Source organism: Dermacentor variabilis, chromosome 7, assembly GCF_050947875.1.
Source record: "Dermacentor variabilis isolate Ectoservices chromosome 7, ASM5094787v1, whole genome shotgun sequence".
NCBI classification, from domain to species: domain Eukaryota; kingdom Metazoa; phylum Arthropoda; class Arachnida; order Ixodida; family Ixodidae; genus Dermacentor; species Dermacentor variabilis.
Window position 1 is genome coordinate 98,995,182 of NC_134574.1, and position 6,920 is coordinate 99,002,101.

Here is a 6,920-nt window from a genome sequence, read left to right on the forward strand (position 1 = left end):
TACCAGCGCCTCCTAGCTATCACGCTTGTGGACACTGCTTTATGACATCATGCTAGTTGGACCAGCATTTCCAAACGAGACGTGACGAATGCGGTGACGTCAAATTCACTGTGGCGTACTCGGGACCGTCTCCATTTCTGTGGCAGTCGGCCAAGGTAGCTTGACGTAACGGATCTAAGTGCACCGGCTGTGCATTTCGATCCTGGTAGTATTGATAGTAAGGTCAATACTACCATGGTGTAGTTACTCGACGAAAAGAAATATAAGTCTTTCTGTGTTCTTTTTTTTACGTTAGAGTAATAGGCGATGGAGCTTTTGCTGCAAGTACCTCAATACACATGCAAATATATTTTGCATAGAGAGCACTCACTCCACAACCGTCATCTTAGAATAAATTTATTATGCGGTGGAATCACTTCAAAGGCTATCGGTTTTGCTTGGTGTCCTATTTTCAGCACGAGCCGATGTAGACCATATAGGCAGTACGACCTTCGAAACGTCTCTCTTTTACTTTTTTTCTTTTTTCCAACTTGACTTGTTCAGTGACTGCAGACCTCGAGACCGAGGATATATTTCGAAATCATACTAAAATATTACTAAAGGGCGATTTAATAAATATCTTACACGGCCACCTACACCAGCTAACCACTGACAATGTAATAGCTACTGACGCTTCTGTGTGCAATGAGAAGGAAGCAGTGGGGATCTCTGAATCTCTTCAATGCTCTTACTCGCTTTGCCTTCCCGACTTCACACCTATATTTCGGGCAGAATTATTAGCAATTATATTATCGTTACGAATACTCCCCCAAAATAACCCATTAGCTGTTATTGTAACCGAGTCGTTATCTGTATGTACAGCACTAACTGCATCTTTAAATTCAAGAAATCATACAACATTTCGTTCGATGGTGCCTCCGTACTTACGGAAAGTACGTTTGTTTTGGGTACCGGGACATCATGGGTTGCAGTTAAATGCAATGGCTGAATTGCTCGCACGAGCATTCCTCAACAGCCCTATCCTATCTCTTTTGCCGACATCAGCTTATGTCACCGCCGCTAGGTACAGAAATTTGCTATATCTCAAAACTCTGCAACATCCATGCAAACAACGTCTTCTGAATTCCACCATCTTCTCTTCCCAAGGAATAATAATTGGTGTCCTTTAACGCAATTCGAAGTTTCCTTTACAAAATTGAGATGACGTATACCTCCTCTAAATTTTTACGTACACACGTCTGGTCTCGCAATGTCCACTCTATGTTCTTTTTGCAGTGCACCTGAAACTATCGAACATTATTTTCTCTCGTGCCGCCGCTTTCTAAGACAAAGACAACTATCAGAATACTCATTTACCAAACATGGGCTATCGCTAACCTCGACAACCATTCTTTCTTTTGCGGCGACTTCACTGGGATCCAGCCATAGGGATGCTTTTCTTGCAGTTTACAATTTTTCTACAGAGACAAAAACAGTGCCTTGCTGAATTTCTAAGAAACTATCAATTATTTCTATTATTTCATTTCTTTACGTTAACTTATTTTATCAAAATTCTTAACAATTTTTTATTACACTTCTAAATTACAATTCGATCGTCCCACGCTCCCCTATTCAAATATAGTTCCGCGTTACTTCTAAGTTTACGGAAAACCGCCTGATTCTTGGCCAATCTCCCATAGTAGGTACGCGACACTGTTGAGGATAGAAGAAAAGACTGCAACTGCTTGGTCATCGTGGGAATGGATTTGGGAGAGTTTTAGGGGTTCACTGATTCAATAATATAATAAGGAGATGCGCTGGGCATCGCCTGTCTAATGTGTAGCTACTTCGTCTTTTGTCCAATACTGAGCACTTCGCAAGCTACATGCCAACTCGCTCAGCACTCTATCTTAAGTGCCCTAGCAGCGCACGTGTTTAGTACTACCAACCATTGTGAAGGTTCCACAGCTCGTTTCACTCGAAGTGGGACACATTCCCTTAGCTACGCGAAGAAACAGCACCCGACTCCATATGTTATCTCAACGAATGAATCAGGTCGCTGCGCCGCGACGTGGCTTCCACGACATACGAAATTTTGGCCCCTCAGGAGCAGCCATCGACGAAATCCCGCCTGGGAAGTGCACGAAGGCTTCACGCGCAGGTGGCAGCGCCAACGTCAAAACAGCAAGCTGCGACGGCGCATAACGAAGCTCGAACTGGATAGAGGCTCAGAACTATACGTTGGAACGTCAGCAGTGGGCCCAGATCTGCAACAGCGTCAACGGCCAGCTGCGCTGCAAGAAGACATGGCACCAGCTGCGATACCTACTGGATCCCGGCAATACCACGTCGGTGGCACGGAAGCAGCCGATGCAACTAATACACCGATAACCAGGCACCGACGCCGAGCTGCTTGCGGAAATCGCCAGGCGGTACATTAACACCTCGACACAGAGCGACGCTACGTCGGGGCTCCCGATGAACAGCTGGATGCCGATATTTCGGAGGCAGATGCCTGCGCTGCACGAGCTGCGCACGACGTCAGCTCCGGGCCCCGAAGGGGCTACGAAATAGGCGCTGCGTAACCTCGACACGAAGTCGGTTGGAGCGATAACCGAATACATGAACGAGTGCTGGTGCTCCAGCCGTTTACCTCCCGAGTGGAAACACGTACGGGTGGTGTTCGTACCAAACCCGGGCGAGAAACTGAACCTAGGGAACCTTCGCCCCGTTTTACTCGCCTCCTGTCTAGGCAAGCTCATGAAGCATGTAACACTTTGCCGCTTACGGATCTTCGCAGAGCAACACGACCTCCTACACCGCACGATGCTCCGTTTTCTAGCACACTTGTCTAGCCAGGTCGTCCTGCCGCAATTACACCACGACCTCTTGCATACAGACAGCGGTTCGAGCACCAAAGCTCTACGAAGTCTGGACGTTCATAAGGCTTGGTCATGTAGCCCGACTCGACGAGGTCGACGACCACCCTCTCGAGGGTCCTGGCGAAGCCGAACAGCTTGGCGTCGCCGTCCAGCTTGCCCCTGTGCCGTATCCCCTTCGTCCAGGTGAAGATGGTGGCCATCGAATTGGTGGACGTCTCGAAGCCGGCCTTGTAGCGGCGAAAGTGCTTCGTCACGGTGCCGTGGGCGACGTCCGCGATCAGCGTCTTGCCGTCGGGGCAGAGGAGCACGCTCGTCATGAGGCCGAGGGAGCCGAATCCCTGGGCCACGTACCCGGACTGGATGACGCCGTCGTAGTTCTTGCAGGCCCACACGAAGCCGCCTTCCATCCGCAACGACCTTGAAGGGGTTGGAGAAAAGAAAAGAAACTTTAAGTAAGACTTTTATTAGAACTTCGCACTCGACACTTTACTGATCATCATTCTGACGGGAAGCGCTCCTTTCCAACTAACGCATGAGCAAGCGCCAGGCCACCCCGATATTCTTGAGAAAATAGGGTCCTGCGTGAAACTGGTATTTGAAAATAACGAGAAATGGGGTGCACTACAACGAAAAGCAATCATCAGTATTTGTTAGAGGAGTATATTGCTGCGAAGCAACAGACGCTTAAGAGAAAGCCCGAGCAGAAGACCGGTGGACAGGAAGTTGACGTGCGACTCTTTTTGCTTGCCACTTGGTCTCTGGCGGAGCTGCTGCTGTAAATACATGGTAAACAGTGTGTTGTCTTTGTTGCTCCATCAATAGGCTTATGTTTTAAAACGTGGGAATAACATGATAAACAATGAGCAATATCCACTAGTTGGCATCTGAATATTTTCTCTAGGAGCATGTTCTTGAGGCTGAATTAAAGTCAGCCAGCACCCAGAGCATAACTTTCTCCTAGAAATTTCGCATGTAGAACCAGTTTTGAGAAATACGAAATCTGTGTCGTAGAACGCATTGCTCTTTCAGTTCACAGTTTTCTATACAGCATTTTCCGCCGTGCGAGAACGCTTGAGACAGCATGCATCATCATCGTCGTCTACGTCATAATCGGTCTAGTTTACCTCCACTGCAAGACTGCCACTCCCAGTGACCTCCTTCCCCATCCTGTCTTGTGTAGGCCTGCTAATCTTATTTCGTCACAACACCTATCTATATAGTTGTTATGAACAGCAATGCATTCCGCTAAAAAAATTGTGAGTACTTTAAACACGGAGAGGTGGGCGGGGGGTGGGGCAAGCGAAGTGGAGCCTTAAACGAGCGCCCGATCCAGTCACAAAACGTACAGGCTCAGACGCTCCGCAATAGAATTCGAAGCTCAGAAGGCACCTTCTACACAAGAGAGCAACGTTTTATTGCACTTATTCCGGTCGTGGTTGTCGCCTAGGGACCGCGCTGTTGCACATATCTATGACCATGATCATGCTGTTTGGGGACACGTCGTTTAATGGTACATGTTGCCCAATTATTACAGGTTAATGGTACCGAATTTGGCCAGTACCTCGGAATATGGAGTGACCTGCATGCCAGGAAAGAGTCTGAATAAAATTGTTGTTACTTTTCTGTTGTTACTTTTGTTGGTACTTTTCTGGTCAATAGTTCAGTTCGCATGGTTGCGGCATGCATTACTTTTATTTTTTTAATCCAAACGACGAGAATTGTGCGCGTACACATTGGGGCGGCGCTTGCGACGTTTGAATTTGGCGCCTACTCCTGCACACTCCATTAGCTCGGGCCGGTGCACTGCGTTACTGCGCTAAAGAAAGTAGTTCATCAAAGAAGCCAAGCAGAAGACTCATACATTTGCAAATCGCCGCAATTGTTCAGCAATAACATGATATTACGAATTTTGTTATCAAATGTTACTATTTATGATAACATAAGCGTGTATTTGTATGAGTGCACTTATATGATTGCGCATTTGCGCTGTTGATTAGAAATCGGCAAAACGGCTCACTTCAGTGAGCGGCTCAGAACGGCTCCGCTCACTGAAATGAGCCGGCTCCTTTGAGTGGCTCACCGGCTCACTTAAATCTGTAACGGTGATTGGGTCACTCAGGAGCGAGCCGGGTCTTTTGAGCCACTCCTTTAAAGAACTAGACTTCATAATACAGGTTACACTGTAACCTCTGCTATAGAGTCTAGTTATTTGGCTTTGAAAAAACCATATGTGCATTAGTAGAATAACCGTCTTATAGGTATTTTTACTAATACCTTCGAAATGTTGCACCACCTCACGATGGACGATCGGTGGGAGTCGTGAGAGGCTCTTTTGGAGAGCCGCTTCTCTCTCGTTCAGTGAGCCGTGCCGACCGGTTCACTCAACCAGCTTTCTCGCACTCCTAATAGATGTCGCGCAAATCGCACCCGGCCAAACACCCGGCTCTGACGGAACGGTACGGCAGGGCACATTACGGCTCACTGAACCCGCTCTCCAAAAGAACCGTGGCTCACTTTTACTGACCCACGGCTCAGTCGCTCCTTTAGAAGAGCGGCTCAAAAGATCCGGCTCGCTCCAGAGCGATTCATCTCTACTGTTGATGCTTGGCGCATTCCGGGAGTTCGTGCCCACCGTTTGCTCAAGAGGTTCCTGCGTTTTCTGCGTTCTTTGTGTGCTTCGCTGCGACTTCTTTGGAATATTCCTGCGTGTTGGTCGCTTTTTATGGCCTTGTTGCCTCGAAGATCGCCATGATCACCTCCGACTCAGCCACATCAAAGGTGAGTGTTTCGAATTCCTCTTGTTCGTCTATTGCGACGCGATGAACGGAAGCGCGGAAATGAGTTCAGCGCCTGTGCGTGTGTTCCGCGCGCCTGTTTCCTAGTTTTCATTTCTAGTACTATCCTTCCGTTGCGCAAATTAGATGTACAGCACTATATTTGTGGTATTAACATGGAGTTTTGTCCTGGTTTAACTTTACACTCCGCTTGTGGTGACGTAAAGCAGCTATGTGGTACCAGCTAAAACAGGGCGTGTTGTACCCCATGATTTCTGATACAGTGATCGAGCACCGATTGAGTTAGCTTTATTAATGAACGCAAAACATTGCGCCATGATACCATCCGATCTCGACTGTATTCGAACATAATTCGTTTGTGCCACGCTGTCTAGTACATGGCGTGTGAGCGGGCTTGTAGCAGCGAGGGGCGGTGGGATCGGCGAAAATGTGTTCTATTGCGCTGTTCGCTTCAGGATTGAGTGACCACGCGTTGCTTCAAGGCCGGTGACACGCCGTGCGGCCGACGTTCGCGCGATCAGAAAACACAGAGGAGGCTATCGCGCAATAAAAATAAAGAATTTCAAGGGTGTACATGCGATTCTATCCGATACGTGATTTACAATAGGGGTGGTGCCACCGAGTGCTGCGAAATCATCGAGTTATACGGCTTGTCAAACGCTTGTGTTTTGTTTTCCACGAATTCGCATGAATTCAACTTTCTTTTTTCATCTTCTCCGTTCGAAGCCATGGAGTGCTCCGCGCAAACGGCTTCGCGTAGGCGCTCTTTGCATTCACGGAAAGGCAGATTTCACGTCACTCCAGGTCCTACTTTACTAGGATAGAACATTCAAAATAATTTGATTTCGTGAAATTGCAGCATTTCGCACTTATGTACCTGGTTGATTTAACAAAGTCTTAAAATTAGTAAAGGAACGATATAGCTGGCATATCTGCCTTGTCATCCCACTGTGGTTCGAGGCGCCATGTATACGTTATGGGCAACATAAACATCAATAATTAGCAAAGTTTCTTATGACCATAGAAGTAATTAGTTACGTCGAGAAGTTATTTTTGCCTTTAATCCGAGCACTATAGAGAGAACAGATTGAAAGGGGAGCGCATCGTTGTGAACTAAATGACGACGCTTTGCCACAAGCTTGGAATAATGCTTTGTCGATAGAGCAGTTCTTTGAGATACCTTCTTTGAGAGTAAGCAGAACTTCAGTAGCATCAGGTAGACGGAGAGTAAAACAATGTAACACTGTGTTTTTACATGAAGGAG

The 6,920-nt window shown here is 47.2% G+C and overlaps 1 pseudogene; it reads right to left on the minus strand.

Moving 5' to 3' along the window:
* Window positions 1–2,830: 2,830 nt before the first annotated feature.
* On the minus strand, window positions 2,831–5,905 carry LOC142588746 (isocitrate dehydrogenase [NADP], mitochondrial pseudogene; annotated as a pseudogene).
* Between the last annotated feature and the right edge of the window lie 1,015 nt (window positions 5,906–6,920).